Here is a 15,053-nt window from a genome sequence, read left to right as displayed (position 1 = left end):
AGAGACCTCTGTGACATCTTCAGGAAAGAGAGGAGCATTTGCCTTTAACAAAGAGCAGTGGGCCCCAACTGTGGTCGCGGAGGGTTCAGAAGAATCTGGAAATCCCCATGTTTCTAGTACAACAACCCAGATATAACTATTCCAGGACTCAAGGTCCCACTCCTGGCCTTAGCATAGCAGACCTGTCAGGGCTAAGAACACAACCTTCTCTGGAGCTCTGCTACTTTCTTGATTAAGCCCTTGGCTGTTCCTCAGTTTTTCAGCTCTCCAACTGCAGATGAGTCTCTGTATATGCTGCAAAGGAAGCTTTCCGGCTTTCACTTTTAGCCTTTAGTTTGTGATTTAATCACTCTTTATACCAACTGCTGCAGGTCTGGATCCCTGAGAAACAAAGTATGAGACAGATTTGCCCACAAAAAGCTTATCAGGAAGTGGAACTACTCTGGGGACCATCTCTTGTGGGACAGTGAAGGTAGCAGAGTTGGCCCAAGGGAGAAGATGAACCACGATGCTACCACAACAGAGGCCTCACTGATCCCATGGCGAGCTCTGGAGCCGGGATGGCCCTGCAGGGTGGTCTCAAGTTGGGATGAGTGGGGCAGGTACCCAGTAAGGGTTGCCCCTTGGAAGGAAGTGTAACCTTGGTCAAGGTGACTGGCTCTCTTTAACACAGAACAAGTCCCAAACAAGGACTTAGCCAAGAGTTGTCAGCCTTGGGGAGATGGAATGAGTGCCTGAGGCTGCCGGGAGGATCTAGACAGAGAATCATGACATCGTCTACAACAACCTACCTAACATATATGGAGCTTTGCAAACCTTAACTGCATAACAAGTCATCGTTTTCAGATTCTCAGGTAAAATTTATGTGAAATGCATCTTTATAAGCCTCAATTACACAGCATCTTAAGTTTTCTAGAGGTCTTAGGTTTCAAAACAAACCAAGATCTTTTTTTTTTCCTTTTTAACATAGACAACAAAAGGCGTCCATGTGGCATTTGGAGCAGACAATCCCAGTGATGGTCCTGCAAATTGTCCCAGAATTTCAACCCTCCTGTCTACCCCTTCCTTTGCTACTTGGAGCTGAAAACCACAGCCAACTCTCTAAGCAGCTCAACATGCTAATAGCCCCATGGTGTACATACGTGTGTTCTCTGAGCCATACTTTCATGGTCCTGAGCCACCCATAGCCACCGACTATCTGCATTGGGTCTGTAGACCACACACAGATTGCCTCAGGTGCAAAGAAGCAGCATAATAAGCAGGGCCCATTCCTTAGCAAGGAAAAGCAGTTGAATGCGGTGCAATGAAGACAAATTAGCCATAAACTCTGCAAGCCATGGAGGTTATTTCAGTTACTAAATGATTAAAGTCTCTAATCTCTGGAGTGATGATAAAAAACACCGGAGAAGGGGGCTGGGTTTTTGATGCTGGGGGAAGGTGCAAAAACATCTCTCTTGAAACCATGCCGGGGAAGCCCACTCCATAAAAGAACCACGGATAAGTAAGACATCATTAATAAATCAATGACAGGAAAATGAAAATGGAAGCAGATGAATCAGCCAGCGGATCGGGTTGTAGAAGAAAAACAGCACATCTGTTGCTGCTGTCGGTGCATTAACAAATAAGTCTGCTGGATCAGATGGTCTTTCACGCTAATGCTTGGAATAATGAAGCTTCAAGAGCGATTAAACCATAAATCAATTTTTAAATGTATCTTGTAACTCCCCCAAACAACAGGAGGCATATTTTTCCTTGCTTTGAATTCTTTTTGGCAGGCATCGGAAGGTACAGGGATAAAAAAATGCTGCTTCACTTTGGCTCTACTGTGAGGTACAGGCACACAGCTAATTTAGTGTTTAGCCTCACGATTTGATTCTTACCAGCTAAAGGCACTGAGCTATGCTTCATCGATATGTTAAATCCAAGCCAATGCATTTCAGCCTGAGCAGTACCCACCCGTCTTCTTGTACAGGACAGCTCAGTTCTAGTGCCTGTTCCTCTTCATGCAGCTGTTGATTTACATTTTATTTTGTTATTTTTGAAGACTTCAGCAAAATTAGCAATTGAGGTGGTGAAGGATTTTTCTCCTTTGAAGCATAACTCTTCCTTTTCTTCTATACAGAAAAAAGTTGCTTCTCTCTAATGGCAGAGTGGTCTGGTTTTAGGACGTTAAGGATGGACATCAGTGGTTAATTTGGCAAATTCCACATCCATGTCCAAGAGGAAGAGATGTGTTCTCAACATAATTTTTTACTTAAAGATGTTGGGAGGATAAGGAAAGAGAAAAGGGAAAAGTTCAGGCTAAAAGAGGCAGACAAGGCCAGAAAGGACATAGCATCACAGATCAGAAAAGGAAATCAAATTTTGTTCCAAAATTTCTCTGAAAAGCAGAAAATCCTTTGAACTGACCAATAAATGAGTTCTTATTGAATAAGACAAATGGGGGAAGAAACAGGAAGAAAGAAGGAAAAAGAAAGATATGTAAGAAGATGAGTAGAAATGGTGAGAGGAGAACCCAGGATGAGGCAGAGGGAAACCAGGCCATATTTCCTCTCAGCGCATGGACTTTGCTCCACGTTACGCCTAACTCCAGGGGACAGTAGCACTGCAAGGAAGCAAACTCTTCCCTTCTTCTTCTTCTTCCCCTTGAAACACAATGACTCTTTCAGGAAACAAGCAAATAAACAAACAAACAAAAGCTAGGAAGAAACTATTTTGTTTACTTTGTCACAGAAAACAGGCTAAGCTTGGGTCAGCAGATAGGGTATTCTGAGTTCATTTAGAACAGCCAGCAACACCCACGTTTGGTGAGAAGATGCCAAAAAATTATAGCAAGTGTAAACTTTTATGTTAATTAATGAGTGACAATCAAATAAAACCATCAAGGCTCATACAAACATTTCCAGAAATAAGCACAAAGTTAGAGGCTATTTTTTTTAATCATTGTAGGATCTGACTATGTAAACTTTTCATATTAGATATTACCTATATACAATTAGAATCCAAACCAGTTGGAAAATTCCATGGCCACCTGATAACTTCAAATGAAGATATCTGGAAAATATAAGGACAAATGATATCCTATAAACCAAGGTTTCTCAAACTTTTATGTGCCTACAACTATCTGAGGATCTTGTGGAAATTCAGATTCTGGGGAAACATTTCTGGAATGGTAGAGTAATTACCTCCAAAAATAGACTCTTCCATAAGAAGCAATAAACATCCTGGCAAAAGTAGTCAAAATCTTTTTATTTTTTTCAGAATTGTGGAAATTAGCCAAAGGTATACAACACTCTGAGGTGCATTTCTTCAAGAAAAGCAGCTGAATATTGATAAAAACAGCAAGCTGTGTGACATTCTAGTTTGCCCTATCCCCATTCCCTTCTCCATAGTTCCATAATAGTCTTGAAAGTGAACGGCCTTACAGCCATAGTAGCTGTAAAAACAGCAGCCTAGCAGTTACTGAAGGAAGAAGAATGGGTTTGGAGCTTAAGTCTAAAGACACTCAAGATTCGAAAACAAATAAGTGAAAGGAAAGAAGAAGATCTGCTATGCAAACAGTAACTTAAAAAGAGCTGTCGTGGCTATAATATTAATAGAAAAATCGACTTTAAGACCATTGTTACTAGAGATAAAAAGAACATTTTATAATCATAAAATGACCATTCCATCAGGAAAACATAACAATTACAAACATGTATGTCCCTCATAACAGAGGCCCCAAATACATGAAAGATTAATAGAATTGAGGAAGAATTAGATGATTCAGCAGTAATAGTTGTAAATTTCAATATCCCACTTTTACTAAGGGATAGGCTGACAAGGCAGAAGATCAACAAGGTAATGGAAGACTTGAACAACACTAGAAAACGCTAAACGTAACAGAAATCTACAACACACTCCACCAAACAACAACAGAACACACATCGTATCAAGCGAACACTCAGCATTCCCAAGAATAGAACACATGTTAGGCTACTGAAAGAAGTCTCAATAACGTTAAAAAGATCAAAATCATACAATCTTCTATGACACAATGGAATGAAATTAGACATCAGTAATGGAAAGAAATTTCAGGAATTCACAAATATGTGAAAATTAAAAGACACACTTCTAAATAACCAATGAGTTAAAGAAGGAATCACAAAAGAAATGAAATAATACTTTGAGATGAATAAAAGAAAACCACAACATATCAAAACTTATGGAAGGCTGCTTGCCTTAGTCCATTTTGGTTGCTATAACACAATACCACAAATTGGGTAGATTTTAAGCAACAGAAATTTATTTCTCACAGTTCTGGAGCCAAAACAATCTTGAAAAAGAAAAAATAGGAGGATTCATACTTCCCAATTTAGAAGCCTATGACAAAGCTCCAATAATTAAGACAGTATGGTACTGGCATGAAGATAGACTTATAGATCACTGAAATAGAAAGTCCACAAAGAAGCTGTTAATTATGGCCAATTGAATTGTGACCAAAGGGTCAAAGCAATTCAATGAGGGGAAGAACAATCTTTTCAACAAATGGTGCTAGAACAACTGGATAGCCACATGCAAAAGAAAGAAGTTGGTCCCTTTCCTCATGCCATATACAAAAACTAACTCAAAATAGATCAAAGACAAAAATGGAAATACTAAAACTACAAATTTTTTTTTTTAAACTTTTGGTTTCAGGGGTACATGTACAGATTTGTTATATAGGTAAATTGCATATCACAGGCACTTGGTGTACAGATGATCTCATCGCCCAGGTAATATGCATAGTATCTGATAGGTATACTACTGATCCTTACCCTCCTCCCACCCTTCCTCCTCAAGTAGACTCCAGTGTCTGTCATTCCCTTGTTTGTGTCCCTGTGTACTCAATGTTTAGCTCCTATTTATAAGTGAGAACATCCAGTATTTGGTTTTCTGCTCCTGCATTAGTCAGCTTAGGATAATGGCCACCAGCTCCATCCATGTTGCTGCAAAGGATATGATCTTGTTCTTTTCAATGGCTGCATAGGCTTCCATGCTGTCTATATACCACATTTTCTTTATCAAGTCTACTGCTGACAGACCGTTAGGTTAATTCTATGTCTTCACTATTGCGAATTGTGCTGTGATGAACATGCGTGTGTATGTGTCTTTAGAGTAGAAAAATTTATATTCATTCCTTTGGGTATATACCCAATAATGGGATTGCTGGAATGAATGATAGTTTTAAGTTTGAGAAATCACCAAACTGCTTTCCACAATGGCTGAACTAATTTACATTCCCACCAATAGTATAGAAGTGTTCCTTTTTTTCTGCAACCTTGACAGCATCTGTTAATTGACTTTTTATTAATAGCTATTCTGATTGGTGTGAGACAGTAGATATCTCATTGTGGTTTTGATTTGCATTTCTTTCATGATTAGTGATGTTGAACACTTTTTATTATGCTTGTTGCCTTTGTCTGTGTCTTCTTTTGAAAAGTGTCTGTTCATGTCCTTTGTCCACTTTTTAAAGGGATTGCTTTTGGCTTAATTTGTTTAAATTCCTTATAGATTCTGGATATTTGACCTTAGGGGCACAGTTTGCAAATATTTTCTTCCATTCTGTAGGCTGTCTTTTTGCTAAGTTAATAGTTTCTCTTGCTTTGCAGAAACCCTTTAGTCCCATTTGTCAATTTTTGTTTTTGTGGCAATTGCTTTTGGCATCTTTGTCATGCAATCTTTGCCAGGGCCATTTACAGGATGGTATTTCCCAGGTTGCCTTTAAAGGTTTTTATAGTTTTAGGTTTTACATTTAAATTATTAATGCATCTGGAGCTGATTTTTGTATCTGATGTAAGGAAGGGGTCCATTTTCAATCTTCTGCATATGGCTAGCCAGTTATCTCAGCACCATTTATTGAATAGGGAGTTCTTTCCCCGCTGTTATCGACTTTGTTGATGATCAGATGGTTGTAGGTGTGTGGCATTCTTTCTTGGCTGTCTATTATGTGCCATTGGTTTGTGTCTATTTTTGTAACAGCACCATGCTGTTTTGGTTACTGTAGCCTTGTAGTGTAGTCTGAAGTCAGGTAGTGTGATACCTCTGTGTCTTTGTTCTTTTTGCGTAGGATTGCTGTGGCTATTCGTGCTCTGTTTTGCTTTCATGTAAGTTTTAAAAATAGTTTTCTAATTCTGTGAAGAATGCCATTGGTAGATTGATAGAAATAGCATTGAATCTAAATCGGTTTGGGCAGTATGGCCATTTTAACATTATTGATTCTTCTTATCCATGAGCATGAAGTGTTTTTCCACTTGTTTGTGTGAAATCTGATGGTTTGAGCAGAGTTTGTGATTTTTGTGGTAGAGATCTTTCACCTCCCTGTTTGGCTGTATTCCTAGGTATTTTATTCTTTTTGTGGCTATTGTGAACTGGATCACGTTATTGGTTTGGCTCTCACCTTGGACATTGTTGGCATATGGAAATGCTACTGATTTTTGTACATTAATTTTATATCTTGAAACTTTGCTGAAGTTGTTTAATCAGATGTAGGAGCTTTTGGGCAGAGATTATGGGATTTTCTAGGTATAGAATTATATCATCTGCAAACAGAGACAGTTTGACTTCCTCTCTTCCTATTTGGATGCTTTCTACTTCTTTCTCTTGCCTGAGTGCTCTGGCTAGGACTTCCAGTACCATGTTGAATAGGAATGGTGAGAGTGGGCATGTTCTTGTGTTGTTCTCAAGGGGAATGCTTCCAGCTTTTGTCCATTTAGTATAATGTTGGCTGTGGGTTTTTTGTAAATGACTTTATTTTGAGGTATGTTCCTTCAGTACCTAGTTTATTAAGGATTTTTAACATAAAGGGATGTTCAATTTTATCAAGTGTCTTTTCTGCATCTATCAAGATGATTATGTGGTTTTCGTTTTTAGTTCTGTTTATGTGATAAATCACATTTATTGATTTGCATATGTTGAACCAAACTTGCACCCCAGGGATAAAGCCTACTTGATCACGGTGGATTAGATTTTTGATGTGCTGCTAATAGTTTGCTAATATTTTATTGAGGGTTTTGGTATCTATGTTCATCAAGAATATTGGCCTGAAGTTTCCTTTATTTGTTGTGACTCTGCCAGGTTTTGGTATCAGGATGATGCTAGCTTCATAGAATGAGTTAGGGAGGAGTTACTTCTCAATTTTTTGGAAAAGTTTCAGTAGGAGTGATATCAGTTATTCTTTATTTGCTAAAATTTGGCCATGAATTCATCTGGTCCTGGGCTTTTTCTGGTTGGTGGGCTTTTTATTACTAATTTGACTTCAGAACTCCTTATTGGTTTGTTCAGAGATTCAATTTCTTCCCAGTTTAATCTTGGGAGGTTCTATGTTTCCAAGAATTTATCCATTTCTTCCAGGTTTTCTAGCTTGTGTGCACAGAGAGGTATTAATAGTTGTCTGAGGATTTTTTGTATTTCTGTAGGGTCAGTGGCAATGTCTCCTTTGTAATTTCTGATTGTGTTTATTTAGGTCTTCTCTTTTTTCTTTATTAGTCTAGCCAAAAGTCTATAAATCTTATTCTTTCAGAAAACTAACTCTTGGATTTGTCAGTCTTCTGTGTGTCAATTTCCTTCAATTCAGCTCTAATTTTGATTATTTCTTGTCTTTGGGGTTGGTTTGCTCTTGTTTTGCTAGTTTCTCTTGGTATGATGTTAGGTTGCTAATTTGAGATTTTTGTTTTTTTCTTTTTTTGGAGATGGGGTCTTGCTCTGTCATCCAGGCTGGAGTGCAATGGCATGATCTCAGTTCACTGCAACCTCTGCTTCCCAGAATCAAATAATCCTCCCACCTCAGCCTCCTGAGTAGCTGGGAATACAGGCGTGAGCCACCGTGCCCAGCTAATATTTTGTAGAGAGGGGGTTTCACTGTGTTGCCCAGGCTGGTCTTGAACTCCTGAGCTCAAAGCAATCCACCTGCCTTGGTCTCCCAAAGTGTTGGGATTACAGGTGTGAGCCACCACATCTGGCCCTCTAACTTTTCAGCATAAACTCCCCCTTTTAACACTGCTTTAGCTATGTCCTGAGATTATGATATGTTTTATCTTTGTTCTCACTAGTTCCAGTTTCTTGATTTCTACCTTAACTTCCATGTAATTGTATGGCTTAGAGTGATTTTCTTAGTATAATTTCTATTTCTATTGCACTGTAGACTGAGGGTATGGTTGGTACAATTTTGATTTTTTTTTAATTTGCTGAGAATTGTTTTATGGCTGCTTATTGTTTGGTTGATTTTAGAGTATGTGCCATATGCAGATGAGAAAAAAATATATATATATTAAATATATATATATATTTTTAGGTGGAGAGTTCTATAGATGTCTGTTAGGTTCTTATATGCTTGGGTCTGTGTCCCCACCCAAATCTCATTTCAAATTATAATGCCCAGTGTTGGAGGTGAAGCCTGGTGGGAGATGATTGGGTGATAATGGGTGTGGGTTTCCCCTTTGGTACTGTTCTCATGATAGTGCGTGAGTTACCATGCGATCTAGTTGTTTAGAAGTGTAGCACACTGCACTCGACTCTTCCTCCTGCTTTTCAGGTGATGAAGATGTTCCAAAAGTGATGGTATTATTAGCTCTACACCTCTGTGAATATACTAAATGTCTTTGAATTGCATACTTTAAATGAGTGACTTTTAACTTTAAATTTGTTTAAATTTAACAAATCTAAACAATTTAACAATTTGTTAAACTTTAAATTTGTTCCTGTGAATTATATTTCAATATAAAGCTGTAATCTGGGGGGAGAAAACACCACTACCTAACTCCCTCACACAATGAGAGAAAGAAAAAAGAGGATGGGAAATGTAGTCTCCAATGACTGGCATATTCCTAGTTCTATTACTAAAAGAAAGAAAGCAGGATGGATATTTGTGAACACTTAGACTCTGCCACACATCCCATCTCCACCACGTCCTGCTCTCTGACATAGCCTTCATGTGTGCCGATCAGGGCAGAAATTCCCCAAACATCCATCCTATGGTACTCTGGCAGCCAATATGACTATTTCCCAGCAGGCCCTGCTCCCATCTACTGCAAATCACCTACCATGGAGTTTACCTACTCTTCTGTGATATAGTTTGTTTACTCAAAATGGAAAGGACATGTCCTGACTTAGTGTGAAATCTCCTTTAGCCTATACCTAATGTCCTGGCCTATACAAAGGAGAGCCTATTCCCTTCTGAGCTGAATACTTCTTTGAAACAGAAATTTACTCCAAGTTTTTGAGGACTTAAGTTAGACGCCCTGTGGATGAATTTCCCTGGTATCAAACGCTCCATTTCATGTCATCCTTTACCACACACTTTTTTTTTTTTTTTTTAAATTGAGACAGGGTCTCACTCTGTTGCCAAAGGCTGGGGTGGCATGATCTCGGCTCACTGCAACCTCCGCCTCCTGGGCTCAAGCGATCTTCCTGCCTCAGCCTCCCAAGTAGCCAAGACTACAGGCACATGCCACCACACCCAGCTAACTTTTATATTTTTTGTAGAGACAGGGTTTTGCCATGTTGCCCAGACTGGTCTTGAACTCCTGAGCTCAAAGGATCAGCCCACCTCAGCCTCCCAAAATGTTGGGATTACAGCCATGAGCCACCATGCCTGGCCGCCACATACTTTCAATGACCTGGCATCCTAAAGTGGTTGAGAAGGCCTCCAGCTTAATAGGTCAGGGGCCTTTACCATTTTATCACCCATAGGGCCTGAGAGGTCTCTATGCAAGAAGGCCTAAAATGCCTTCCTTCCAATGGTGAGTCCCACTGTATTCTTCACTACATTTATAACAGGAAATTTAGTAGGTGTCAAATAAGTGCTTGTTGATCTATTGATTCAACCTCACCATAGAACTGAGAAAATTCAGTCTAAAAAGAAGTGAAATTGTGCTTAAAGCCTGCACTACAGGGTAGTGTAGGAGGGTTCACCAGGGTGCCCGTTTTCCCATTTGTTAAAAGAAGATGCTATTTTTGAAGTGTGTGAGCATTTCCGGATAAATGCTAACAACTGAGAAAATGAATTCAGCATCTGACTATCTGAAAGCGGAAGGGGTTGACAGAAAAGCATTCCTTCTCTACAGTCAGGCTTCTCTGTAACACGGGAGAGAGGCTGTTTTTCAGCAAACTCTGGGAAAGAACACAGGGAACTAAGCTGAGAAGGATAAGTTCATGACTCAACAGACATCCTTTTCTGTACTTTTGCTTTATCTTCTTACTTAAGCAAAGTTGAAATTGTTTCCTTGCTGAGCTTGTTTTTCCGAAGTATTAGCTAATGTGGTAGGAAATTGGGATCCATTTGTTCCTGTTAAATTCAGGATTTCAAGAAGCAACTGAATTTAAACTAACCTAAGTGTGATATATAAATATCTTTAGTGTTCTTTAATCCAGACCATTATTAAACTTCCTGGAATATGGAAAAAAACCAAAAGAATTAAACTCACAATGTGTTGTAAAGTCCATTTGTGTTGTACATACCAGCAGATCATGCTTGAGAGGGTTTTTTAAATTTCTTGACTTATTTCCTTTACTAATGACCTCTGTACTCATTAGAAGGTATTAGCACATTACAAAGACATTATGAAGGATCGATAGGTGTACATTTGTCCCATATTTAATTTTATTCCTGAGAGTAATGCTCAGGTTTTCCTTCATGCTGGTTTTCTTTTCAGCACACTCTGGTATTTTGCAAATAAAACAATCAGGGCTAGCTTCACAGGAGTACAACCTAGGCAACCACACAGGGCCCCATGTTTAGAAAGTCCCCAGACTTGGAAGGATCACATACTTGTTTTAATGTTCTGTTGTCATTTCTGTTAGTTTATTTCCAAAGCAATTCATTTCTTTAGAAAGCCATTGTCTCTGTGGTTTTAGGCTGAAATAAGTGACTCCATTTTGGTACTGATAACCTTCACATCGTCTTGAGATTCCCAATAATTTTGAACAAGGGGCCACATACTCATTTTGCACTTGGTCCTGAAACTTTTGTAGCTGGTACTAACCACAATACTTGGAATTTCAGATCTCACCTCTGATCATTATTAGCTGTGTGACCTTGGACAGGTTTCTGAACCTCTCTCAACTTCACTTTCCTCAAACGTTAAATTTGAAAGAACCACATCTGTCTCAGAATGGTTGTAAGAATTTGCATTCAAATAAGATAGCAAATACACTGGTGTCTAGCACATGGTTCTAGTAACTAACTCTTGTTAATTGCACAGGCACCGTGTGTGCTGTTTACACAGATCAGCTCATTAATTCCTTGCACTTGTGGCTGATGATCAGCAAATACACCGTTTGCACTTATAGGAGTTTTATAGCCAGTGTCCATTTCTCACTGGTCCAGCCTCCATTCTGGTTGGTGTCCATGGTGATTACGGTTATCATCACTACTTCTCTCAATGCTCTGTGCAGCTGGTATTTTATAAATGAGAGAATTGAGGCACAGACATGTTAAGTAACTTGCCCAAGATCACACAGCTTATAAGTAGATACTCCTTAACATTAATGGCATAATCTCTAGTAAACAGCAGAGAGAGGTGAGATCTTTTAACCTGAAGTTTAGTGTTCTTTCCTTCTGTCTCCAATTTTTTACCCCCAAGGAGTTAATAATTGAGTGAGAGTGATGTTACATATAAATCTGGCTACTGCACAAAGCTGTGTGATCCTACATGTGCAGCCTCACCTGCCAAACACATGCTCTCCAAGCTGCGTGCAGTTGCCCTCTCAGGCTTCCAGGCCTTTGATTAAATTGTTTCCTCATGTAAAGGTTCTTCCCTAATTCCCATTCCTTAGCACTTCCTAATTTCTCACTTTCTTTTGAGAATCAACTTAAGTGGCTCACCCCTTAAGAAGTCCTCTCCTCTGAGCGCTCTTAGAATTTTATGCATAGTTTTATCATAATGCTTCTCACATAAATTCCAATGCTGGTTTTCTTGTCTGCCTTCCTTCAGGCCTGAAAGATCATTGATGAGCAAAGATGACATACTGCTCATCTGGCTGTCACCAGCACTTAGGAAAGTGTGCCTGACACATAGCTACTATTCAGTACGTAATGAATGAAAAAGGTGGTAGTATTTTCCAAAGAATATCAGACTCTCTAATTCAAAGGAGAGAGAGATGAACTCAGTGGATAGACACAGTCTTCATGGAGGAAGTGGTCTGCATGTTAGGTTTTGAAGGATAGGGAAGACTAAAATAATAGGATTGAGGATAGAGGCAGAAAATCCACTCAGATAGAAGGAACAGCTTGCGCAAAAAGATCTAGAACTAGATGTACCATATGACCCAGCCATCCCATTACTGGGTATATACCCAAAGGATTATAAATCATGCTGCTATAAAGACACATGCACACGTATGTTTATTGCGGCACTATTCACAATAGCAAAGACTTGGAATCAACCCAAATGTCCATCAGTGACAGACTGGATTAAGAAAATGTGGCACATATACACCATGGAATACTATGCAGCCATAAAAAAGGATGAGTTTGTGTCCTTTGTAGGGACATGGATGCAGCTAGAAATCATCATTCTTAGCAAACTATCACAAGAACAGAAAACCAAACACCGCATGTTCTCACTCATAGGTGGGAACTGAACAATGAGATCACTCGGGAAGGGGAACATCACACACCGGGGCCTATCATGGGGAGGGGGGAGGGGGGAGGGATTGCATTGGGAGTTATACCTGATGTAAATGATGAGTTGATGGGTGCTGACGAGTTGATGGGTGCAGCACACCAACATGGCACAAATATACATATGTAACAAACCTGCACGTTATGCACATGTACCCTAGAACTTAAAGTATAATAATAATAAATAAATAAATAAATAAATAAATAAATAAGTAAAAAAAAAAAAAGAGACAAAGAGGGATATTATAAAATGTCCTTCTTTATATATAAAAGGCCTTGTCCAAAAAAAAAAAAAAAAAGTGGGAATATGGAAGGGTTAAGACAAAGCTTATTTAGAAAACAACAGGTAGATCATTTGGCCTGGAACACTGCATTCTTATTGGGCAAGGGATCCCCAAATTAAATGCTTCTTGGAACCCGGCTTTATAGCACAATAAATAAATAAATAAAACATGGCCCATGTGGTACAATAGAAGGGGAAGGGATTGTGGCAAACTGAAAAACACATGCCCTACTGTGAAGGAAGTAGTTACTGCTTCTCCATTACCAATAATCATATAAGGATCTTTTGATTTTTCCAGATAACATGAAAATCCAGATTCTACATGTGTGAAATATCTTGGTTATTTTTATTTTAAAATAATTTTAGACTTGTAGAAAAACTGGGAAAATACTGCAGAAAGTTCATGTATATTCTCCACCCAGCTTTCCCTATTATTGTCAACTTTCATACCCATAGTATAATTCTCAAAGCTATAAGTTAACATTGCTATAAAGAATTAAACTGCAGTGCTTATTCAAATTTCATCAGTTTTCCCCTAAGGTTCTTTTTCTGTTCCAGGATCCAGCCCAGGATCCCACATTGCTTTTAGCGTTGTATTTCTTTGTTTTGTTTTGCTTTTCTGACGGAGTCTTGCTCTGTCACCCAGGCTGGAGTGAAGTGGCATGGTCTCAGCTCACTGCAACCTCTGCCTTCCAGGTTCAAGCAATTCCCCTGCTTCTGCCTCCTGAGTAGCTGAGACTACAGGCGCCCACCACCATGCCCAGCTAATTTTTGTATTTTTAGCAAAGACACGGTTTCACTGTGTTGGCCAGGCTGGTCTTGAGCTCCTGACCTCAGGATCCACCCACCTCGGCCTCCCAAAGTGCTGGGATTACAGGTGTGAGCCACCATGCCTGGCCTAATTGTTGTATTTCTTTAGTTTCGGTCTTTCCTTGTCTTTTATGACTTTAACATTTTAGATGATTACTCGTCAATTATTTTGTAGAGTGTCTCTCAATTTGTATTTCCTATTTTCTCATGATTTAGATTTTTGCTTTTTTTTTTTTTTTTTGCAAAAATACCACAAAAGTGATGCTGTGCCCATCTCGGTGCATCAGATCAGGGGTACATGACATCAATACGTCCTATCAGTGGTGATGCTTACTTTGATCATTCAGTTAAGGTGGTGTCTGCCATGTTTTTGCACTGTAAAGTTTTCATTTTTTTTTTCTAATAGACCAATAGTTTGGGGACAATACTTTGAAGCTAGAAGTATCTTGTTTCCTCTTAAACTTTAGTCCACTGATTTTAACATCCATCAGTGGATCTTGCCTACAGTGATTACTGTTTAATGTAATGTCTGCCTAGTGGTGATGTTGTATTTCCTGCATTCATGCTACATTTATTAATTGGAATTCCTCTGTAAGGAAAAGCTGTCCTATCCCTTTCCCCTATTTATTTATTTATTCAATTATTTATATTAATGTGGATATTTATTTTATGGGTTACAATCCAGTATTATTGTTGTTATTTTATTGCTCAAGTTGTTCTTGATTTGCCCATTGGAAGTGCCTTCAGATTGGCTGTGATGTGCTTTTGTCATGCCCCATCCTATTCTGAGCACTTCCTTATTTTCTGGGATGGCAACATGTTTCAGGCCCATCTTCTGCTTTCCTTGCTCTAAGCCCTGGAATCAGCAACTTCTCCAAGAAGTTCTGGCTCCTCTCATTGGAAAAGAAACATCTTGGATTTAAAATATAAAAAATGAACTCACACTAAAAATATATTGTGGATGCATATTTGGGTCATATAGTTTTTCATGTTGGAACCTCTGATACAGGAGGTCACAGAGATAGCAGGAAAGGTCAGAAGGTCCACTCTCTGCTTTGAATTTCTAAATACATGTTGTAAACATGTAGCAGAAACAGCCTTGAAGGAAGAGATTTTTTCATTACTCAAGCCAGAGGCAAGTTCCTGGCCCAGATAATAGAACTTTTTTTTTTTTTTTAATTAATAAGCTTTGTTTTTTAGAGCAGTTTTAGGTTCACAGCAAAATCAAGAAGAAAGTATAGAGTTCCCACATAGCTTCTATCCCAACTTGCACAGAACCTCCTCCACTATCACCATCCCCCAACAGAGTGGTACAATGGA

Source organism: Macaca mulatta, chromosome 7 (assembly GCF_049350105.2).
Source record: "Macaca mulatta isolate MMU2019108-1 chromosome 7, T2T-MMU8v2.0, whole genome shotgun sequence".
Lineage (NCBI taxonomy): Eukaryota > Metazoa > Chordata > Mammalia > Primates > Cercopithecidae > Macaca > Macaca mulatta.
This window is presented reverse-complemented; position numbering follows the sequence as displayed.